The sequence below is a fragment of the Sturnus vulgaris genome, chromosome 5, assembly GCF_052056855.1.
Source record: "Sturnus vulgaris isolate bStuVul1 chromosome 5, bStuVul1.hap1, whole genome shotgun sequence".
Classification (NCBI taxonomy): domain Eukaryota; kingdom Metazoa; phylum Chordata; class Aves; order Passeriformes; family Sturnidae; genus Sturnus; species Sturnus vulgaris.
Window position 1 is genome coordinate 7,440,871 of NC_142247.1, and position 23,438 is coordinate 7,464,308.

At 44.6% G+C, this 23,438-nt stretch overlaps 1 protein-coding gene across 16 annotated transcripts in view; it reads right to left on the reverse strand.

Annotated features, from left to right (window-relative positions):
* PPFIBP1 (PPFIB scaffold protein 1) overlaps positions 1–23,438 on the reverse strand; it is a 102,557-nt gene that overhangs the window by 63,550 nt on the left and 15,569 nt on the right. For all 16 annotated transcript variants that reach the window (XM_014881308.2, XM_088164741.1, XM_014881300.2 and 13 more), the window contains exon 2: positions 9,253–9,326. The gene's annotated coding sequence lies outside the window, so the exon portion shown is untranslated. The remainder of the gene's footprint in view (positions 1–9,252; positions 9,327–23,438) is intronic.

A 23,438-nucleotide genomic window follows, 5' to 3' on the forward strand; every position in this document is an offset into this window, starting at 1 on the left:
AAATTCCCCTTGTATTCGTCATTTCACAAGCCATTTCTTATCTCTAAGCTATAATTTTCCAAGGAGCTTGTTCTGAGGATGCAGGGAAACTTTCTTCTGTGTTTTCTGCTCCCTCCACACCTTGGCACTAGGCATCTGATCCAGGTGAGTGCCTGCAGGAACTGTCCAGAGGACACAATACCCATGCTCGTGCTGGACTGTGCACATCACTCCTCCCAGCTCCCTGTCCAGAGCACTGCAGCACGGCTGGCAGAGATTCTGTGAATGGCAGCACAGCTACAAAGAAGGTCCCTAAGGGAAATTATGAGATGGGCTACAGAGGAGTGGGAACATGCAAGCATAGTGATTCTAGATACTCACAGGATGCAAAGGTGTTAAGTTTATGCACAATATACCCCTTGATAACAGAAGTATGAAAAGAGAGCTCTATGGTTTCATACAGATCTCACAGCAGCCTTCCAGTATCTGAAGGGGGCCTACAAGAAAGCTGGAGAGGAAGTTTTCACTAGGAACTGGAGTGACAGATAAGGGGGAATGTTTTCACACTGACAGAGAGCAGGTTTAGACTGGATATTAAGAAAGAATTGTTTCCTGTCAGGGTGGTGAGGCCCTGGCACAGGCTACCCAGAGAAGCTGTGGCTTCCCCATCCTGAAAGTGTCCAAAGCCATGTTGGATGGAGCTCTAACAACCTGGGATAGTGCAAGTTGTCCTTGCCCATGGCAGGGGATTGGAACTGGATGGGTTTTGATGTCCTTTCTAACTCAAACAATTATCTGATTCTATAAATTCCATCAGTGCCCAAATCTGCAAGGGAAGCAATAAAACACTAGCACATTGTTGCACTGCTAAGGACAGGGTGGGAAAGGGCAAGGGCCAGGACAAGGGCAAGGGAGGAACCGTGGAAATCTCTGCTGAGGTCTTGGAGCAAAAAGCAACCAAATCGACAAAGAGGCTCCTGCAAGCACTTGCAAGCTGCCAATTTGCTCTGTTGCCAGACTATTCTGGGGCTGAAACATTGACAGTCAACAAAGCTCTTCCTCAGACAGGGATGTGGCATTCCCACCTATCAGAGTTTCATCTCTACTGAGAGCCATGAATAGATAGGAGACCAAAGCTGCCGTAAGCTCAGTTTTGGTATTCCCGGCAATGCTGCAGCACCGGATGGGATGCACCACTTTATTTTCTGTCCCCACAGGGACGGACAGCTGTTCACTGCCCAGATGGCAGAACCAGGACAGCTGCTTTACCACTGCCATCCCTCAGTGTCCCTCAGGCACAGTGACACCCAGGGCATGTCAAGCCTCGGCCGCTCGGCATCCAGCCAAGCAGGCAAACCAGCCAAAACACCCCTGGCACGGAGCCCCGGGACTGCAGCCAGGAATGGCTGCCCAGTCCCGCAGCAGAGTTGAACTTTCCAAATATTTTGAACAGTTCCTTATCAGCAAAGCAGCTTTGCACCAGCTCAGCACTTCACAGTGTTTATAATCTGGTCCCCTTAAATTGGATTGACAGCTGAGCAGAACCACAGCTTGAAATAGCGACAGTCTCTCTGTCGGCACAGGAGCTTTTCAGCAAGACCCCCCCAGCCTGAGATCAGCAAGTTGCACAAGCCCACTTTTGATGTCAAGCATGTTTCTAATACCACTGAAGTCAATGCTGCTGAGAACTTGCTTAACACTGGCTGCCTGTTTGACCAAGTGACCAAAATAGGTCCTCAAAATACAGATTCTGGCAGGTTTGTGCAACCTGTGGGTGCTATCAGTAACAAACAGCAGCCCTCCATGTAAGGTCCTCGGTAAAACACCAGCTCTCCTCACCTTGACTGACTTCCACTGTCTGCTGCCAGACACAGCCTCTGCCACAAACACAACACAAGCAAATCTCCACAAGCATCCTGATCATTGTGGCCATTATCTGCCTTCCTTCCCCACTTAGAGGCAACACCAGAGCACAGCTCTGGAAGTGTGTGCGTGTTTGAGACCAAGGGAAGCAGTGAAGTTCCAAAAGTCACACCAAGTCTGCGACAAAGACACGTTCACTTCCAATATGGATCTTGCCCCACATCACTCTGGTTCAGTGTGACAACACCATCACATAGAAAGGTAACTTCTTTACCAAGATATTTCAAGGCAAAATTTACTTCGGGTTACACAGAACCACTGTTACTGCATATAGAACACAAACCAAAAATCACTCAGTGAATCAGGGCAAACAAGTGCTGCTCTGTTGCACTGAGGGAGTTCACAGGCTGGGAGAGCAGGCTGTGTGAGCTAAAAGTTAACAGCCTGTGCCCCTCATGGTGAGGAGAAACAAGCACTGGCCACTGAGTATCACCCCAGGGACATCCTGCAGTACCACCATCCTTAGTGTATCAGGGACTGACTTTAGCAGCCACTGATGCTTATAGGACTATTGGTTCCACTGCTGTTACTTAAAAACTGCAGCTAAGGGCATGAGAAAAAAGCACCTCCTTCAGGTGTAGGACTGCTGGCTTGGAAGGTGCTCCAGGCATTAGAGATCTTGGATGATGCCCACTTGCCACAGTAAGGATGATTCCACTCCCAAATTTTCATCTTGGCCCAGCCAGTGCTGCCACTCGAGGTCTCAGAGGAACAATTTCATCTCCCTCAAACAGGGTATTGGAGAGCATAACCCTAAATCCCTCCTCTTTAATGTACCTCAGATTGGTGGCACTGACCTACTCAGGAAAGAAGGAAAGAGGAAAGAAGGGTGTTTCCCAGCTACCCTGTTACACACCTCAGAAGAGGTGTACCAGAGGAGGATCAGGACTTTGGAATATGGCAATTGTTGTGCCATCCTAGGGAAACAGATGGAATTCTCTGGGCCTTACCGTTACACTAAACACTAGATGATTCAACTGAATTTGCTCTCCCCTCATGAGGTAAGGCTATTTCCTACTTTCTTCCAGTAACTCAGATTTGTCTATGTCCTATTTTTGGTTTCTAAATTAAGAATATTGCTCATTACCAGATTATATGGCATTTATTCTGAGGAGAAAGAGATACCGATGCAGCTAAAAATTTAATATAAACACCCTGTGGATGTAAGCCATGACATTTATATACCGGATTAATAAGCACTAAGAGGAATTTCTGATGTAGGGCACATGACCCTCCCTTCATTTCAAAAGCCATTATTTTAATACCACTATTTCAAAGTATGATGTGTCCTTCAAAACACTGGCAGACAGACAGCTTTATCAAAAAAAGCTTCCAAACCCTGGAAGGACAATTTCAGGTGCATCTCTTGTTTTGAGATAAGAGAACATCTGGAGTGTGTGGGCTGGCCAGCAGATAAGCAGGCTGAGACAAACACCAGGTTAATGCAGAGTGGGTCTGAGCCTCCCTTAGGAAGAGAGGAAAGACTGGACACAGAGCTCCTGCTCCAGCCCATCTCCAGCTGCATGCAGCACCTCTCCTGCTGTGCTCACTGCCAGGTTTCTGGAGCACTCCCACTGCTCAGAGTGGCCCTTGCCTTCCACACCTTGTCACCTACCCTTTGATATTTTCCAGATACTTCAGCCTGGAAGCCACTTCCTTGCTCATTTTAGAGGGCCAGCTTACAGCTGGAATCCCCCCAGAGAACACAGCCAGGCTCCCTAGTTATCACTTGTCAGACTTGGGCCACGCCACCTCAGCCTTTCAAAGGCAGCAGAAATGAGGAGCTCACCAATTTGCAGTGAGGGGGGCTGAAAAAATGACAACAGCTCGTTTTCCACTGAAGACCTCTGTGCTTTCTGACAGTGGTTTGATGCCGCAGGGGGGAAAAAAAAAGCACCATCCAACCCTCCCTGGCAATCACCTTCCAGCCCTTCCAGCCAGCTGCTCCCTTCCTCTTAACTTCAAATACCAAACATCCAGAAATCCTGAAGGATCTCAACAAAATTTCTTGGATATCAGCATGATCTGAGCAATTCACCCTGGGCACATTATTGGAGGTGCTCACCACTTTTGGATGCAATACCTCAAATAAATTACAGAACACAAAATTAAAACAAACACAACAGAACAACCTCAGATGCACATGCCACTCCCCACATGCTGAGCTGCTGACATTTTTCCTAAGCAGCTGAAATGAAAATCTAGTGAGACAAGCTGTCAGATGACAAAGGAGAGACACAAAGACCCCACCACAAGTACTCACACCCTGCAAGCAAGGCATGAAAGCCTTCAACAGTTGCTCTGCACTCACTGCTGCTGTCCATGTCCCAACTCAGCCCTGATGGTTTCCCAAGCCCAGCAAGGGAAAAACATCTGGATTCATGAAAAGCCACATTAGATCCTTAAAAAGTCAGTAGTAAAGTAATCAGCAATTTAGGTGTCATGAGAAGCAGAGGACGAAACCAGAGCCCTGGGAGCACAGAGTGGTTCAGGACAGCTCTGCCCAACACTGGGAAGGAGCATGCACAAATGATGTATCAGCTATATAAGAAAGTCAAAGAAAAATTAAAATAAAAATACTGGCTGTGATACCTTGGTACTGCTGTCCATTGCTGAAGGACTCATCTAAGGCATCAGGATATCTGTCCCACCCATCAGAAAACTAAATATAATCTTGGAACTAAATCTTGACCCCCTAGAAAAGGCTCTGCAAAGTTTTGCATCCCCAAAAAGAGCACATGGCTGGAGACAGCTGCTTTCTCCACTGCCTTCACTAGGAAGCATGCCCAGAATAAAGTTGTGTTAAGCCATGCAAGGCTTTTTGCCTGGAAGTTTATCAAACAAGGCATCTGAAGCCAGTCAGAATGTGGCCAGGAAACCTCTGAGAGCCTGTAGAGAAATAGCCACGAGATTTTCCTATGGAAGATGAAGGAATTCATGTGATTTCCATGCCTCTCTGCACCTAGCAGATTATTTGTTCTCCTCAAGAGGACTAAACTCTCCTAACACTGCCCAGTGCTCCGAAAGCAACTTGTAAAAAGTCAGAATTCCTGAAAAAAGAAGTTTTAACTAACTTCTAGCAAGTAGGCAACAGAATTGTTACCATGACTTCCTCTGTAACAGTGTCTAGTTCCATGGTCTACTGTCTATAGCATTCACTTTTTCTAAATGACATGCAAAACATTTGGGGGTCTTCTCAGTTCATTAAGCAGCTGTAAATCAAAGCCTATAGCCTAGTGCAGTTGTATGAAATTATTTCTGCAAATGACATCATTCCAGACACCATTCTGAGCCAACAACTTCCACTACAGTCCATGGGAGGGAAATAAATATCCTAGCATGGCATGTGGAAGATGAAACAAGAAAGATCAGCTTCTATGTATTGACACAGTTCCCATTTTGAGGCTCACTTTTCCCATCTTAGTCTCAGATGGAAAACAAGATGGGGAAAAAAACATTCCCCAATAATACAGGAAAGCTCTCCCTTGCCTCTGGTTTAAGAGGAAAGAGGAGGGAAGGGGCAGAGAGATCCCCTAGACAGAAGTGAGTGACACCCCACAAACCTAACCCCATTAACATGCTGCTTCACTTTCATAAAACTTCAGACAATTCCTCACACATCTGCAACCACTCACTAAGAAAGGACAACCACATCAGACATCCAGAAGACTTACTTAGGGAAAAACAAACAAACAAACCAAAACAAACCACCAAAAACCACCACCAGCAAATGCACTTAAATAAGTAGTTAAGAAGGTTAGGAAAGATTATTACATTTCCCTTTGTGTCAACCTGAATCAAACTTTCCTCTGCTCTAGTGGAAGCCAGGAAGGTGGGAACTCAAACTGACCTTATTTGTCTTTCCATGGCCTAAGCTCACATGACTTCTTGTTCACTTTGCTCATCTGCAGAATGGGGGAAATGATAATGAGAAACTACTACACAATGTTACAGGAATTATTCAATCCATAGAGTTCTTTGAAGATGCAAAGTGCCAAGCATTATTACTAGATGAAGAAATGATATATTTTCTCCCTCAAGCTATACAGAGGAAGAAAAAAGCCATGCAAACAGCCAACTGTATTCCTAATGAGATGCAATACTCAAAAAGTGGGACATCTTAAAACAGATTGGACAATCTTTTTCCAGCTCACTAAGATTATTCCCAATACATAAACCTCAGAGGATTATAAATGCAAGCAAAGAAACTTAGCTTTTGACAAGATTTCTGCAGACAAAATAAGCTTGTCTAAATAAACAGGGAAAATGTACATTTTCGGTCTTAAAGAGAGCAAAAAGAGGTTTTTTTCAAAGAAAAATGGAAGAACTGAAATCAGATTGCAAGCTTTGTGAGGGATGAATTTAAGTTTTCTGAATATAAAGCAATTTCTAGGACTGTGAAAGTCAATAAAATAAGAAGAACCGGATGGGAGGGAGGCAGGAAAATGCCGTGTGCAGCAGAGGGGTCACATGCTGGATAAACAGGGCAGGCTGCTCACTGTTTACAGATAAATACATCCCCTCTCTCTGCACAGATTTATGTGCATTAGAGAGCCACCATCAGAACTGTGGGTGAGCAGAACTTTAAGTTACACTAAAGTTACCCAAACCACATCACATACAACGTGAGGAGCAAAAGCACAGTACCATGCTTCTTTTCTGCAAAGCAGTATTTCAGCAGTATTTCCTCTCAAAAGAAGGGGAGGAAAAAGACACCAGAAAAATGCCCATCACAGCCTGCCTGGGGACCCTTCCATGCCCCCACCACAGGCAGTGCTGCACCTCCCATAAACACGCAGAACAGCCACAGGCTCTGGGCAAATGTTTGAAATCATTACTATTTTGAGCTCAATTTAGTTTAGCACAACTATTAAAAGCCCAAGAAAAGCTATGTGTGGGTTGGGCCCTGCAGGACAAGCCATCAAGTGCCAATAAACGGAATACATAGAAGTAGCCTTGTGCTTCTTTCCCTCCTATATTCAATGTGACATTGAGGAGGGAAAACCCAACAAATACTGATTTTTGCCTCTTGCACACGGGCACTGTGAGAGGGTGGACACTATTTCAGGGCTGCATGTGATGCTCTGTCTTAGCTTTGGACAAAAACCAGCTGCCACCAAGCACAGACCTAACTCAGAGCTGGTGAAAGAGGGTGAAGACACCTGCAAACCTGCAGGGTTTTGCTAGGAAAGAGGAAAAGCTGCAGGGAGTACGACTGACTCTGGCTACATGGACTTAGCCAGGTTTCTGTGGCTGCATGGCATCATGCTGAAGCAGCTGTCTCTGCTAAGGCTTATTTCAAAGCTAAATAAGGCTTTTCTGGATTATTTATACATGTGGCCTTACTGTGGGGCAAGGCTGAACTGGCAGCAGCATGTTTAACATGGAGCTAGCCAGGGAGGGATGGAAATCCATGCTTTTGTGGATAAACAGAGGCCGTGGGCAGAGGCACTGAAACTCCACTCTGAACACTTTGGTGTATTCTGTGTGCTGAGATTGGAGGTCAGGCATCTGTGCTGAACTTGTAGTAACCCCACAAAGAAAGCCATGTTCCTCTCCATCTGGGAGAAGCAGCCCCAAACACAGTCCCCTGCCCCCAGCAGCACTGAGTCAGGCACAGGAATTTCCTGCCACCTCCTCAGGAGAGGCTCTTATTTATCTCTTTAATGGGGAAAGCAAGCAGCAGCTGGAGAAATCAGGCTTTTCAGACTGATTGCTGAGGGCAACAGGTCCAACTCCTCCAAATGCCAGAGACCTGCCAGTTCTGGAGCCACAGGAATGGAGAAGGGACGACTGAGCACCTGCTACTCCAGCCCTGGATGGACATGGACACACACACCCCCTCCCAGGGAACAGCAGAACCAGTGACAGGGAAAACTAGGCAGGTTTATGTCCCAGGCCTTCTGCAGCTCCAAGAGAGGGGGAATCAGCACAGCATCTGGGGAGCAAAGAGGGAGAGACTTCCAGCAAAGGCAAGATATTCACACGGTGATGCCAGCAGATTGAAAGTCTCCAAACACACATCCAGCAGAACATGGCTGCCAGCCAGCATCAGACTTTTAACCATGTTTTTACAGCCACAATGGATGCAATTGCAGCTGGAGTGTAATCCCACCAACCCTGATAAGCAGTGATAAAACTGAAAAAACATGACCAGGATAGGAGGCAACAGGTGACAACCACTCCTGGAGCCAGCAGACCTCCAGTTAAAAACCCAGGGAATAAAAGCTTTTGGCAGGGGGGTTTAGGGCTTCTGGTAAACAAGGAGCAACAACATCCACTTCTTTCCAGGTCTGGTGCAAGACCTTGGGCAGCTGTGAATCCCAGAGAGAGCTCATGAACAGTGATTTAGTGTGGGAAGGGTTGGAGAGCCACTAAGAAGCACTCCATGGACTATGGAGAGGGTAAGGGAGTAAAATAAGGGAAATAGTATTTAAATGACACACCAGTCCTCACATCCTGAGGGACTGGGAGCCCAGCTTTGGAGTTATGGGATGAGCACATCCCAGCCACAGGATGCATGGATCAAGTGCAGGCTCAGGAATCTGATCCAGCTCTACAGCTGGAATTTAGGATGCTAAATCATACCATAATACCCAAAACAAAGTAGATGAGGGATAACCATTCCCAGAACAAGACTGCCAGCTCTGACATGCACTAGAGGTTACTTGGATCAAATCAGTCTAGACTGAATGCAAAATGCTGCTCCTTGAAGCCAACAGAACTGGGACACTTCCAAAGGATCTCACAACACATACTCTCTTTTGCTGAATGCATTTTCTCAAAAACTTGCCCAAGTAATCTGAAAGCTCTTGGCAATTTTTCTGCACTGTGCCATAGGCCTGCTGAGTCAAATTAATTGCACATACACAAATGCATCACTCAGTCACAGCATGTCCAGGGGGATCTTGTGCTGGAGCTGAACCCTCCAAACTGGGGTGCACTGGCACTGCTTGAACCCTTCATATGCCATAGAACAGCTCCAGTGCTCATTTCAGTTTTGTTTTTGGATAATCTAAATATACTTCATTACTCTGCCACAGTCCAAACATTAACCCTAAATCCACTGTCATTAAAATGTGAAAACACAGTGTCCACATTTCTCTGACTCTAAACAACAGCTCAGACTATGTTAAGTAAGGACCATCTTTTAAAAGTATACAAAACCAATAGATATCTGCAGAAGCAGATTGACTTTCTTTTACAACTCTCATTGGAAGTCATATACAGCATCACTTTAATGACATTTGAAATGAAAGCCCAAAGGAGCTGTTGTGTAAGACATCAACAAGCAAAAAACCAGCACATAGTAGATAGGACATCAGCAATGACTGGGTTTAGATCACTCACCCACAATAGCAGACTTAGTGTTGATCTTCACTGTCACTCGAGCAAGTACCACTGATCCATATAAACTTCCAACACTGAGAAAAAGAGAAATAGATTTTGATTAATCATTCAAAGCCTGAGATGACTTAACAGTGATATCTTGCAAAAGTTTATTATCAAGTGACACAGGATACAGGAAGCACTGTGGATGATGTACATAACAGCATTTAAAAAAAGCTAATACCAAGAGATTAAAGGATGACAACTGATGTACAAAAAGGAAACGAGCTTGTTAATTCCAAGCAATTCCCAGCAACATTATTTCTCAGTATCTCTACATTACAGAGTTGGCCTGTGCCTGTCCTTGACCTCCCCAGCTGATCACACGCATACAGCTCAAAACAAAGGTGAATAATGTTTGGCAAAGCTTCCTTCTCACTACTGCAACCTAAACAAATCCCAAACAAGCACCCAACACTGCTGAACATCTGAAAATGAGGTTGTGAAGGAAAGCCAGTAGAAGTCAGAGCAGCCCATAGCACTGAACACAACTCACGCCCAACAACTATTTCTCAGTCTCTTCACTGTGACTATTTTGGTAAATCAAAAATGTTCTGTTACTGTGGTTTGACAGGAAGTTTTAGTCTTGGATGCTCCCATCTACAGACTATGGATAAAAGAGGAGCTATCTGAAGTTTGACAAAACTGTTCCAGGAGAAGTTTCTGGGTAAGTTTTGAATTTGAAATGTAAAAGGGAAGTTTGGGGAATAGAACTTCAGACTAATTAGTTAGTTGTTAGTTGTTGTTAGTTATTACTAACAACTTCCAAACCTATGCAGTTACACGAGCTCCCATTAGAAGAAGCTTAAGAATCAGTGACTCAAATACTGAGACACTGCTCTCCAAACAAAAATCATACCAAGAGCAAGACCAGGAGTTTAAGACAAGCAAGTAACATGATCAGAAAGCAAAGAATCAGCTCCAAAAGGTAGGAATAAAGGCACACTGACTAACCAGTTATTGACTTGTGGCAACAAACTGTGAATATCCAGAGGTTGTAAAGTGGAAGAGAGAGAATCCAACCCTTGTATGACTGGGAGGGTAAAAAAGCCCCAGACATTTTCAGGGCTATACACTAAAAAGCTATAATAGATGATCTCAAGGCACACAAATGATTGGGTGCTTGTTACTTCTCAGAACAGTTTTTTAGAGTAGATTGAATAAAACCACCGGGGAAAAAAAATGATACAGAACTGAGCAGGACATAGGAGACTCTGTCACAGGACTGGGGCTCCAGGCTATTGCAACAGATTAATTATGTACTGAGCCCTGTGCAACGCAGGGAAAAAACATCTGCCAGATGGAAAAAGACACAAAATGTGGTAGGCGGGGGAAAAGAAAAATATTTGAGGTTTCTATAAAGGGCACTGCAGAATGTCATGTATGAAACTGGAAAGCCAGGGAAAAGAAGTTAGTTAACAGTGTTATTTTAAGCCTGCCTAAAGTAATATGAAGGGCCGAAATGGAAAACCTATAATTAGATGGAGCTTCTCCCCTTCATTACAAATATCTGACTGGAGCTGAGGCTCCCAGATTGACAGGACTTTTGGGATTCCTGTTGCCTGGGCCGCCAGGACACGCAGGCAGCAGCTGGGCAGGGGGAAGGAGATGAGGAACACGGCTGCCATGGGATTCTATGGGACTGGCCACCACAGCCCATCACAGCTGGCCTGGCCCTCCTGCTGTGCTGCCCCAACTCCTCAGCATCCTCTGCAGCACAGGGAAGCCCCAGCAGCTGCTCAGAACCGAGCTCCCTGCTGGGTTCATCTCCCTCCATCACTGCAGGAGATTCACACTCCCCACGAGGGCCATTCTCCAGACCGACTTGCTTTTTATTCCCAGCATGGGTGGCAGCACCACAGCTACTCCCAAGCCTCTCCAGCACCAGTATTTTGGTAAATCAAAGATGTTCTTTGTTACCGTGGTTTGACAGCAAGTTTAGTCATTTCCTTCTTGAGAGAGTCAGAGTCACACACCAGCAGCCCACACCTCGGGCGAGCTGTACGGCCACTGGCTGCCTGATGAGGAAGGGAACGTGTCCCTGCATTCCTCAGAAGGGAATGAACTCACACCCTGGCAACACAAGGATTCAGTTTGTTCCCAAGGCTGCTAGGGAAGTGGACTTCATTTCCCATTCCCCCTTGTCCTTCCTTCCTCAAACTCAATTTAATTTTGACTAATCAACTTCCGGTGCTGCTTTTGGCTGGGATAGAGTTAATTTTCTTCACAGTGGATAGTATGGGCTAAATTTTGGATTTGTGCTGTAAACAGTGGTGATAACACAGGGATGGTTTAGGTCTTGCTGAGCAGGGCCACAAATCTCCACAGAGATTTCTTTGAAGGAAAAAACATTCATTTCAAATATCATTAAAAATGATGGTGTATATGACTTCCAGTAAGAGTTGTAGAAGAATGTCAGTCTGCTTCTGCAGATATCACAGAGAATCACAGAGCCAAAAGCTTTTCTGCCTCTCACCCCACCCCAGTGAGGGACTGGGGGTGCACAGGGAGTTGGGAGGGGACAAAGCTGGGACTGCTGACCCCAGCTGACCAAAGGGACATTCCAGACCTTATGGCATCATGCTCAGTATATAAATCCTGGGGAGGATGTTTGGAGTGCTGGTGTTTGTCACCTCTTACCTGTGATGGGGCTCTGGTCTCCTCAGGATGGTTGAACCCCTCCATGCCCATGGGACAGTGGAGAATTAATTCCTTGCTTTGCTTGTGTGCACAGCTTTTGCTCTCCCTACGACACCATCTTTATCCCAACCCATAAGCTTTGTCACTTCTACCCTTCCAATTCTCACCAGGAAAGGAGTGAACAAGTGACTTTCTGGGATCTAGTTGCTGGCTGGGGTTAAACCCCAACACTACCCCGACCAGACACTCTCTAACCCTAAACTAAAGAAACTCCTCTTGCACATCCTCACCTCTGAAGACTCTTACAGAAGTATTTCCTATAGGACTGGCTGTGATGCTCATCCCAGCATTTCTCCAGCTTGAACAGGGCAAAGGACACGGCATTAGGATGCCAGGAAGGCTGACAGCCCCCAGGGAAAGTCTGGAGCTCAGGACAATGAGTAAAAACTGGGACTTGTCGGGACTTCTGGGAAAGGGTGGGGCTTTTCTGGTTTAACTGGAAGGGTAAATTATCATCCAAGAACAGGAGCTGAGGGAATAGCTGCTTCCATGTCACACACAGCCCTGACCTGAGGGCACACAGGCTGCCAGGGGCTCTCCAGCCTCACAGCAGAGCAAAGCCCTCCACCGAGTTCAATCCAAGTTCACTTTCAGTATGAAGAAAACAACCTCCCACACTCATAACCAAGAGCCAGTCATTAGGAATGATCATTTAAGAAGAGCAGGACTAGGCAAACCAGGTGAGGGTTTTTGCTTTCATAGAGAGAACATCAGAAAGTATAAATGCCCTGGGGGAACCTCTCCAGTATCCTCAGGAAAGAAAAAAAGGTGCATGATATGGTCTTCTTTTTCTTTTCCAGACTCTAATTTCTTAACCAGGAAGAAAATACAAATCCTAATCCCACCATTTTGCATGTTCAGCAGTAATATTTTATCTTGCCAATCAAATGTTTTCTGCAATAGCCACCCATTTCTTTTTCAAATTCAAGACGCACAACTACATGCAATTCATTACACACTGTGTGAATTTAAACAGGACACAGCCCTGTGCTCAAGGACCTGAAAAATTCACATGTTGCACTGTGTTTAGGGGCACAGCTTAACAAGAAAGGTGCAGCACTATTTCTTTGCTTTGTGACTCCTAGGAGCTTTGTTTCAGGAATATTTCCAGAAGAATGCAAGAGCACCGCAAGCAAGCAGTCTGCTTCATGTCTGTTTTTCACTAGATAAAAATAAAGATCTGTTTTGCCTAACCATTTCTGATCAAGAAAAGCAGGGCTTTGAGATACAAGATCTGAAAGAGCCCTTCCTTCTACTAAAAGCAAAAAAATGACTCTGTAACATGGGACTCGGTTAGTCACAGCACAATTCAAATTACTGCTCCTTCCCACACACCTGCCTCATGTCTGTCTGTTTGTGTTTCAATTAAAAAGCTACTATGACATTCTTCCCACGTTTAAAAAAAAAAAATTTCCACAGGCAACAAGATTCAAAATTACTATAGAAAAATTATTAGCATGTATACTTCCAAGGAAGTCACTGATGCAAGCTGATTGTGTCCGGCTATCTTGGCTGGGAAAGGTGGGAGGAGGATTTAAAGCCAAGAAGCAGAACAAGGAAGAAACACTAACAGTTTGAATGATCTGGAGAGCTAATGGTTTTCCATGGAAAAAGCCATTGATGCATGTCTTATTTTGGAACACTAATGGCCCAATTTTTTGTAAAAAGCCTTTGGGCAAAGGCTGGTTTGAATCTGAATGGAAGCAATCAGGACTGCAGCTTGAATGGTTTCCTCACATCTGTATACACCCTCCATCCAAGTATCACCCATCAACACAGCCTCCTTCACCTTTAAATCACCCTGTCCCAGGATGCATTTTTCAGCTGCTGCAGACCATGTAGCAGATCTCTTATTTATGCTGGGACAGGCTAGCTGCACTCAGAGAAATTAGGCAAGAATAGAAAACACAGATGCTTGAGCCCTTATCTTTATTTTTGGTTTCTAAAAGCTGCAGACATTTCGACACAGGCAAAAATCACACAGCATCCACGGTAACAAGGCAGTCTGGTTTTGGGTCTTACTGCACCCACAGCTGAAACCCAAAACTTGTGCATCTGCAAGTGCCAGCTTTGAGCTTAAAAAACAAGTTCCTATCCAAACCCAGGAGGTCTGGCACAACTAAAGGGGCCTGGACAAAACTAACCACATCATTAACTCCAGTGACCCAAGCAGCTGATAGCTCACACAACATTTCCTACCACAAAATAGCACATTTGAACAATGTACATGCACAGAAGTCACCGAATCAACACAGCAGCGTTGGAGGATACAGACAACATCTCCAACCACCACACCAAAGAAACACTTTCTGGAAGCATAATAAAATATTCTGAATAATCTCATGAGTCAGAGATTAATAACACAAGATAGACCATTCAATGAAGTACTTATAAGACCAGTAGCAAGAACAAATGCAGAAGGTTTTCATAAAACCTTTCAAAGCACTAACTTACCATATATCAAATGAAACTAGACTTGATTTACACAGAGAAAAAATATGACTAATCTATGACTAATTTTATATTAATCACTGTATCCATCTCTGAATTGGAGTGCCACTGCATGCAGTTTCTGTCAGCCAGTACTTTGTTTTAATTCTACAAGCCAAAGCCAAAGCAACAGATTATGCAGTTCATCATCTGTAAAAATGCAGATGTTAGTTGATGGAAGATGCAGAACTATCTGAAAACCATAATTCATTAATTTAACTGAAGATCTCATGCCCCAAAACCCATGTTATTGAAGCAGGGTGATGGTAAGTCTGAGGAAGCAGATATGAGAGAATGACAGATCTGAGAGCAGCAAGTGCTGGTGCTGTCAGTGTTCTCCCCTCACAGCTGTGTCACCTGAAGCCATGGACCCTGCTCATCAGACAGCAACTCAAAGCAGGTAGAGGCTGCAAGAGTTCTGTCAGAGGAGACTGCTTTTTTCTTTAGGGCAAGATATCACAGTGCAGCACTGCTATCACTAAATGAACACACAAAGATTAACAAAGTGATTTCTCTCTCAGGCAGATTGGTTTTATTCTACTACATATGCAAAAGAGCCAGGAAAAGCTTCCACATCCCTCGTCCCTTCAACCCTCAAATGCAAAAGGAGCTGCTCTACAAGTGGTGTTCATCTCCTAAACCTCACTGGTGTTGCCACACAGTTTTCTGTCTTCCTTCCCAACTCTGCTCAAAATAAACACAAGATATTCATCGACAAAAAGGCATCAGGCTCTCACATAAGGTTCCCCATAACACTTTCCAGGAACATGCCCTTCAATTACCCTTAATTGTTCTGGGTGTCCTTGACATTTGCAGCAACACTTGGACATTCCTCAAAGGAACTTAAATAGCTCCAATCACCACAAACTTACAGAATCCTGCTATTGAAGCACACACAGCCCAACTCTTTGTTTCCAGAGCTGGGAAATGAGGAACAAGCTTTGCAAGCAAAACCCAAAAACACTTACCAAGAAAATGAACAAAATAACATCCTTATGCTTGTTGTCAAGAGGAGGCAGCCAAAGGATTAGAGTTAAAAACTCTAGAAATTAAGATCAGCTTAACCAGATGTTTTGCCAGCTTCACAAGTTTTATACATGTATTTTGCTTTCTCTCCATGCAGACACTCGGGTTGTTTTGGCCTTTTTAAGTTGGTTACATGCTAATACACGTGCACACAACAGGATTCAGCTGTCGTGCTTTCATATGCACTGCAAATGATCCTGAAAATACCATTTCTACTAATCACATTGTTCCACAGAGTTTTAAAGCACATGATTGCAGAATAAAACCCTCAGCACATTTTTCTGGCCTGGATTCTTAAGGAAATTAAGCTTATGTGGTAGTGCTGTTTGTCAGTCTTCACCCTATTAAATTTTCAACTTGCTTGTAAGTTTTGACCACATTTGGCAGAAGGCAAAGAGATCCAAACAGGTGTCACATTCCTACACCTTTGGGGGAAATTATTATGCAGGTAGAGGAGACACATCCAAATCAGCCTCGCACGGGATGAGATTCTGCTGCAGGAACTCAAATTCCCTCCTTTGGCTGGTCCAGCAACTGCTCCATCAGCAACCTCAGGGCAAGTCCCATGGCCACCAGTGGCAAATTTATTAATTTTATTCAGGAATCTGCTTTATAACTAACCTATAACAGCACTTTAGTTAAGGAACAAACAAGGATGTTGCCACCAGCATTAAAAAAAGTTTCACTAACAATTACAGAGCATTATTCTCAGAGGAGACTTCATTAGCTTTCAGTCTGCCCTTCTAAAAAGGTCAGTGTCTTGCAACACCAGAAAAAGCAGATTTTCTCTCAGAGAAAATAGCAAGGAGGCAGTTCATGACACAGAAAAGATGCAGGCAGAGTACAAGACTCAGGGTCTAAACAAGATGCAAAATCATTTTCCACTTCTAGACCACCACTCCAAGTGGAGACCAGCTACACAGCAAGTTAAAAAGTCACCAGCAGCAGCTTCCCCCCAAGCTCTCCAAGGTCACAGTATGCAAAACCACATCCACCACTTGTCAGAGGGCACTTGAGCCAGCCTCCAGACAGGAGGACAGCCACAACAGCTCCACTGCTCCTGCAAACACCCCAGGGCAAGAGCAAAACGTGTCCTGATGGCAGTGTGGAGAAAATGCTGGTCCTGCCAGGAGCACGGATGTGTCCTGTGATGAGACGATCTCTCTCCAGCTGGGATAGTCTGGCTCCACTTATTAATAGCAGGAGCTGGCATCCACAGGCCAGGGCTCTGAGCCAAGGACTGCAGCGTGTCAGGAGAAAGGTGGTGAGGTTTATGGAAAAGAGTTCCAAACACTGGGCCTGGGCATAAAAGTAAAGTTATCCCACAAAAACAATAAGCCTAAAATCACAATGGATTTCAACCAACAAAATTCATTGTACCAGAGTCAAATGGGGATATCAAGGCTAGGCTGGACTGGGTTCAGAGGAACCTGGGATAGTGAGAGGTGTCCTTTCCCATGTCAGGGGGGTGGAACTGGATGATCTTTGAGGTCTCTTCAAAACCAAACCAGTCTATGATTGTATATCTGACCTCAGAAAACAGCATCTTCACCTATGAGCTTTCCACTCAACTCAGTCCAATAAAGTCTCCTACTTCATCCACCCAGTTTCCATTGTTGTGGAAGAACAAGCCCCAGCCACCATAGCAGCCAAGCAGAAAACAGCTCAGGGAGAGCCACTTTCATATTTCACATGAAATATGGATAAATAAATATTTCATACTTGACTGGTTGGTTTGTTTTGTGGAAGAGCAGTTGTTTTTTTTTTTAAGGAAAGAGGCAAACTTCACTTAGACTCCAAAATTAAAGGTCAGATGTGAAAGAACTACTTAGAAAATGCTGAGGGTAAACAAGTGCACCATTTGTTGTGTTATATCTTCATTTATAAATCACCTAATAACCATCTTTCCCATGGGGAAGAGCTAATATAAGAAGCAGGATACATCTCACACAAGGATATTTCTATTAAACATCCTACAAACAGATGCTCCTAGAATCCAGTAATTCAGCCAAACAGATTTTTAACTGCTGTGTAAAATCTGGGAGACAGCGAAAAAGACTTCAATGTCACTTAAACTGATTATTTTCCAGGGAAATATTATTTTACCAGGAAAACTGGGGAAGGGACCATCTTCAGGAGAGGTAGTGGAGCAAAGGGAGAGCATCCCCTGTATAGAAGAGTGAAACCTAAGCCTCCCACTGGAAGGCTGCAAGGTCTGTCCCTTTGAGCCATACCCAGAAGCACATGCTGCTGTCCCATGGAGGGGATGGTGGAAGCAATGGAGACAGGAGAAGATCTATCCAAGAGGTCTTTTCAAGGAAAGTCACCACCATATCTCTCACCTCCTGCAATCCAAACCCACCTTCATTACTGTACACAGTCACTTAGTCTCATTAGAGACCCCTCCACACACAACATGAGAGGCTGATTCATTCATGAGGCTTCTGTCTCAGTTCTTTTTATTGTGAAATTTCCTCTAAGAATCCTATAAATTTATGAAGGGAGAAAATAGCCTTCCATACATGACCAAACAGTAAAAGCACTGCTCCTGCTTTATCTACAGGGCAAGTCATCACTTGCAAAAACATTGCAAAAACTTTGATTCTTGTGAAACCCCTTAGTTGCTGAGCTGCAACATAACCTTCACTTCCCACACATCCCTCCTTAGGTACCCAGCATCTCTCTAACCCAGCACAGACAAGGTCTAGAGGACATTGAACTGGTACCTTCTTCTAAATCTGGGGCTCTGAAGGTAAAGATAAATATAAGAGAGGACTACATCAATGCAGTGCTCTACAGAGGGTGGTCTAGATGAACCAGGAGAACACAGAAAATGAAGTGCAGGGAAGAGAAGCACAAATTGAGAAGATCTGTATGAGCTGTGTGTGCAGCACTGCACAACTTGCCCTACAGAGATGCCTGCTACCTCTCTTCTGCAGAGAAGGCATCTCAAGCACAGGGCTCTTAACATGCAACACCACATTGTTTTTTAATTCAGGGTTTCCCTCCACTCTTCATGCAAGCTGGGGACCTGCAGGCCGAGAGATCACCTCCTGTAAGATGGAATTACTGAAAGAGCTTCCCGCAGGCCCTCATTAAACCCCAGTAATCCTCACAGACATGGCAGCAATGCATTTCCCCTTTCTGCTTGCATCACTGATTATTACTCATTAGGACACTTATAATCTTTATCTAGAGTTCTTTTATGTAGCCTAATTTGCTAAGAAGTAATCACTCTCCTCCTCCCTGGTAATACAAAAGAGGGCTGTAAAGTGATTTCATTTGCTGTTTATTCCAAGGCTCTCCTTCCCAGAAGTTTCTTTCAGATGTTCAATCTGAAGCCAGATACATTTGATCATTAGAAAATGTCTGTGACAAGCCCTACGTTTTACCCAGTTTTGTATGGGAAAGATGAGTAATTTAGAAAGCTTTATATCTCTGAGTTTATTTAGAGTTGCTTGCCAAAAGAAATCCATTAATTTCCTTCTTCAAAAAAAAAAAAAAAAAAAAACCACAAAAAAACCAACAAAACCCCACTACTGCAGCACTGAAGAATTAAATTCTCCACACAGAGCAGGGTAAATGGAGTTCACCTAATGCTCAGAATGAGCACAGGACAGGAGAGCAGGACAGACACCTGCAGCACACGAGGCAGGAGAACATTGCACTTGTGTGTCTGCCCAGAGCTGTGGCATCAGAATTCCTGTCTGGTGATCAAACTACAGCATGCTCTGGCTTCTGGCTTCGGGATCAGGGCTCTGCTGCCAGCCCATTCAGGAGCTCCAGCACATCTCTTCACCTCATTGTTGCAGGCTTCCCTCAGGGAAAGCAACAAAAGACAGCCTAAAGCCAGAGCTGCTATTCTGTGCTTAGACTCCAGTCCCGCACGTGCAATGCAGACTTTAAACACCCATCTCACTATAGCTTTTCCAACAGTTTTTGGACAATAAATATGCTGGATTCTGAAAGGGTCACTGCTGAAATAATCACTGTCTTGTATTGACTACCACTCCCTACAAGTTAGTTGAAAACAGGGAATATAGATTTGTATCCAGCCTTCCCTGTAATCCAAGAGTGTTCATGACAGATGATTTTGCTTCTGGGTAAGTCCAAGTCCTCACTGAGCCCTCAAAATTTCCGTAAACACTCACCAAGGAAGAGAAAATGAATGACTGGATTGCAGCACCTCATGACACACAAACCTCAAAGCTTTAGCTGTTTAAAACCACCCACGCCAAGCAAAGGAATAGGCTGTAGTTACAAACTCCAAACAGTAAAAATAGTACTATTTAAGACAAATGGGAGAAAATGTTTTTTTAAGAGTAGAACAATTCAGGCAGATGGTATTTGCAAAAGCCTTCTTCTACATGCCCCTATGCTTCTATTTCCAAACAATCTTTCCATACTGCCATGAATTTTGTGTAATTACTAGCTAGGTACTGAGAAACTTAATTGTATGTATTAACAATAGAGGTTTTGACTTCCTATCCAAAGGCTCTACTACTTTTAATTAAACTTGTACATTGTAACCTTGTTAAGCCTATGCAAATCCAACACTATGAAGCTGGCTGTAATAAATTCAGAGGTAATACTGAGCTTCCATACAAGGATGCTGATACTGAGTTTAAGGTAAGCTTTGTTATCTTAAACAACAAAGGCTTAACAAACAAACAAACACACAGAGTGTAGAATAGCGTTTTGAAGACTGAACTTTGCACAATCCATCCTCAGTGTGTTTTCAAAGGGTCAATGAGCCACTACAAGTCTCCTCAACTCCTTGTTTAAGCCAAACAACAAAGTTTTCCATCAGATTTGCAGCAGATTGAGGATTGCAGCTGATTTCCCACATGGCAGCCATGCAAACCACAGGACCCAAGTGAGGTATGACACGACAGCACAGTAAAGTCAAGGAGGGAAGAGAGCATTGAACAAGATAAGCAGGGGAGTCTGCTAACCCAGGCCAACACCCACCATTCTCTCTGTCTCAGCATAAAGGAACCAGGTTTGATTCAAAGAGCAATTTTTACAAAGTTATAGCACTGACTTAATGGAGCACCACCTATATATCCATTTCCTCGAGCCAAGGCTGGATTAGTCCCAGAAAGCCAGGTTGTGGTGTTCACACTTGCATGTCATGAAAGCAGATGGAAAAGGTGCCAGGGCAGGGCTGAACCAATTTTTAATGTTTTCCAAGTCCTTTCATGTCAGTCACAGATCCTTTATAGTCAGCGTGGTAAAGACACAGTCTAGTCCCAAACCCCGAGGGAGAATGATCCAGACATGGATGTGCCCACTGATTCAGCAGCTGGAGCTCTCTGCTCCCCCAAACAGCTGAAATCACCCCCAAGATGGTGTGAAGGGGCAGGGTGGAGTGGGAAAAGGAAGGTGGCTGTATGGCCACCTGAGAGCCCTCCCCGAGGATGCTGCTCTTAACCTGAGCTGCAAGGAGAGGTTATCCCCATGGTTATCCCCATGGTTATCCCTCCTGCTCCAGACTGCCTGGCCAGGGGGAAGACGAGTTGTGCTGCAGGCAGCTCCAGTGGGGTGAGATTCCTCTGGGACAGATGGGACAGTTGCCCCCTCTACCTTTGCTCAATCTAAATTTGATGGAACTGATCATTTGAGTGAGGGCAGATGTCAAAGCAAACTTAAAGCCCCACGTGGCACTATAGTTGCACTGGCTAAGAACCAGTTTTGGCAAAGTATGGGGCTTTCTGGAAAGTGGAGCCAGGAAAATGACAAGTACAGGGCCATGTGATTGTTCCCACTGATCCTTCTCAGTAGCCATTTCATTACCTCACTGTCTTCCTAACTAATAAAGGTCAAACTGTAATTTTTGTTATTTCAGATTTATAGTTTTTCTTAAATTAAAGGTATTTAAGCCAGGAAGAAGCAAAAAAGAGATTTATTTGCCCTACAGATACCATGGCAAACTTCAGAATTCAAAAACAAGGAAACCATTATTTCCCTAGCCTCCTTAAAAAGGGAGAGAACAGTGAACAAGAAGCCAAGATTATTAGCAGGCAGAAGAAGAAAAAAAAACAAAACAAACAAATTGAAGAAAAAGAGCAATAAGAGCCTTTGTTCCCAGGAAATCCTTTTAAAGAATTGAGGAGACTCCAAGCGATGCAGCTGTACTTCCTGTGACCTGCAGTGCTCAGTTTGGGAACACTGGGAGGGTCACAGCCTAGGGACAGCCAGGCTGCACACACAGAGCTCAGCACAGGAACCCCTCACATCAGCTGAGACACCCTGGGCTGCAGGGACAGGGAACCACGCAGCTTTGGAGCTCTCCTGCAAGGGGGACCCGCTCAAGGCACACGTGTACCAGGATTCTCTCAAGACTCAGAGCCTGGAGAATAGGTGGCTTCAGGGGGACCTTAAAGCACCTTCTGGGGCTACAAGAGAGCTGGAGAGGGACTTTTGACAAGGGTATGTACTGACAGGGCAAGGGGGAATAGCTTTAAACTGAAAGAGTATGGGGTTACACTGGAAATTAGGAAGAAATTGTTCCCTGTGAAGGTGGTGAGGCCCTGGCACAGGCTGCCCATGGAAGCTGTGGCTGCCTCATCCCTGGAAGTGTCCAATGCCAGGCTGAACAGGGCTTGGAGCAACCTGGCATAGTGGAAGGTGTCCACTTGGCAGGAGGGTTGGAATTGGGTGATATTTAAGGTCCTTTCTAACCCAGGCCATTCTATAACTCCTTTAGAGCAGAGTCAGCAGCAACAGGAGACAGTAAAGCTCTTTAAGAACAGAGTTAATAAAACACCACCTGGATACACACACATCAACCTTACTCTCAGGGCTGGGTGTTTGTAAGAGAAGTATCACTAAGTGATAAATTCAGTTCACAATGAACCACACTGCATTAGCAGGCTTCTTGCAAGGAAAAGCATTTGGAAATGATACAAGCAGCTACCCACACAATACACTTTATAAAGCACACACAGCCCCAGGAACATCACTTGATGTATTATTGATAGGCAGAGCCACTTCAGAGGCGAGATGGACTTTGAACAACAGTGCAGCAGGAGAGGAGAGTACAGGCAAAGGGAACAACAGAACAGGAATGCTAAACTGCTGCAGGCCTCAGATAAACAGACTGATTGCCAGAGAGTTTGTCTACATTGAAGAATTAACTCCAGCACTGTCCCCAACTTGCCCTCCCATCTACATCTTGAATTTGAGCATGATGCTTAACTTCAATTGGCAAGAGATGCAGGTAAATGTTTGATTAAGCATATTTAAGCAGTGCCTAAGCACCACTGCAGGCAACCAACACTCAGGGACCCCCACTTCCCCACTATTTTCAACACAACTCCATCATACCCTGTGGACAAACTCAGAAAGCAACACGATGTTTTTATATATTTGCTTTAAAAGTTTAGTGTACATGATTACAGCAGAGCTTCCAGACCCCTTGGCATCCCTAAAAGCAAAGCTCCTGCTATCCAGAACAGCATCCTTCCTTCAAAGGATGCCCAAGAACGCTCATGTTTGACTAATTTCAGAGGAGGCAGCTCCACTGGGACACACAGCTGAGAACACCTCTCTTCAGCTGCTCACCATGGAAATTGTGGCCAGATAATCGTTCAGTATTTTGGGCACACAAGCCCTTCACTGCTAGTAGGAGCCAAGTTCAATATATGTAGGCGAGATCACTCGAGCTTAATTCACTTCTGAAGGACATCAGCATGAAAAAAATGGGAGGAGAGGCTGCTGGCCCCTGAGGAACAGGAGTGGGAGGCAACAGTTATGCTTGCCTATAGCAAGGAGGCATTTCACCCCAACTGAGATCCTCTGAGCTGGAACCTAGCCAGAAAGCCCAAATAATAGCCCTTCTGCTCACAAAACCACCCCTGAATCTTGATTGTTCACAAGCTGTCTGGAACACAGTTTTAAACTCATTTAAAATACAATGAGGGGAAAAT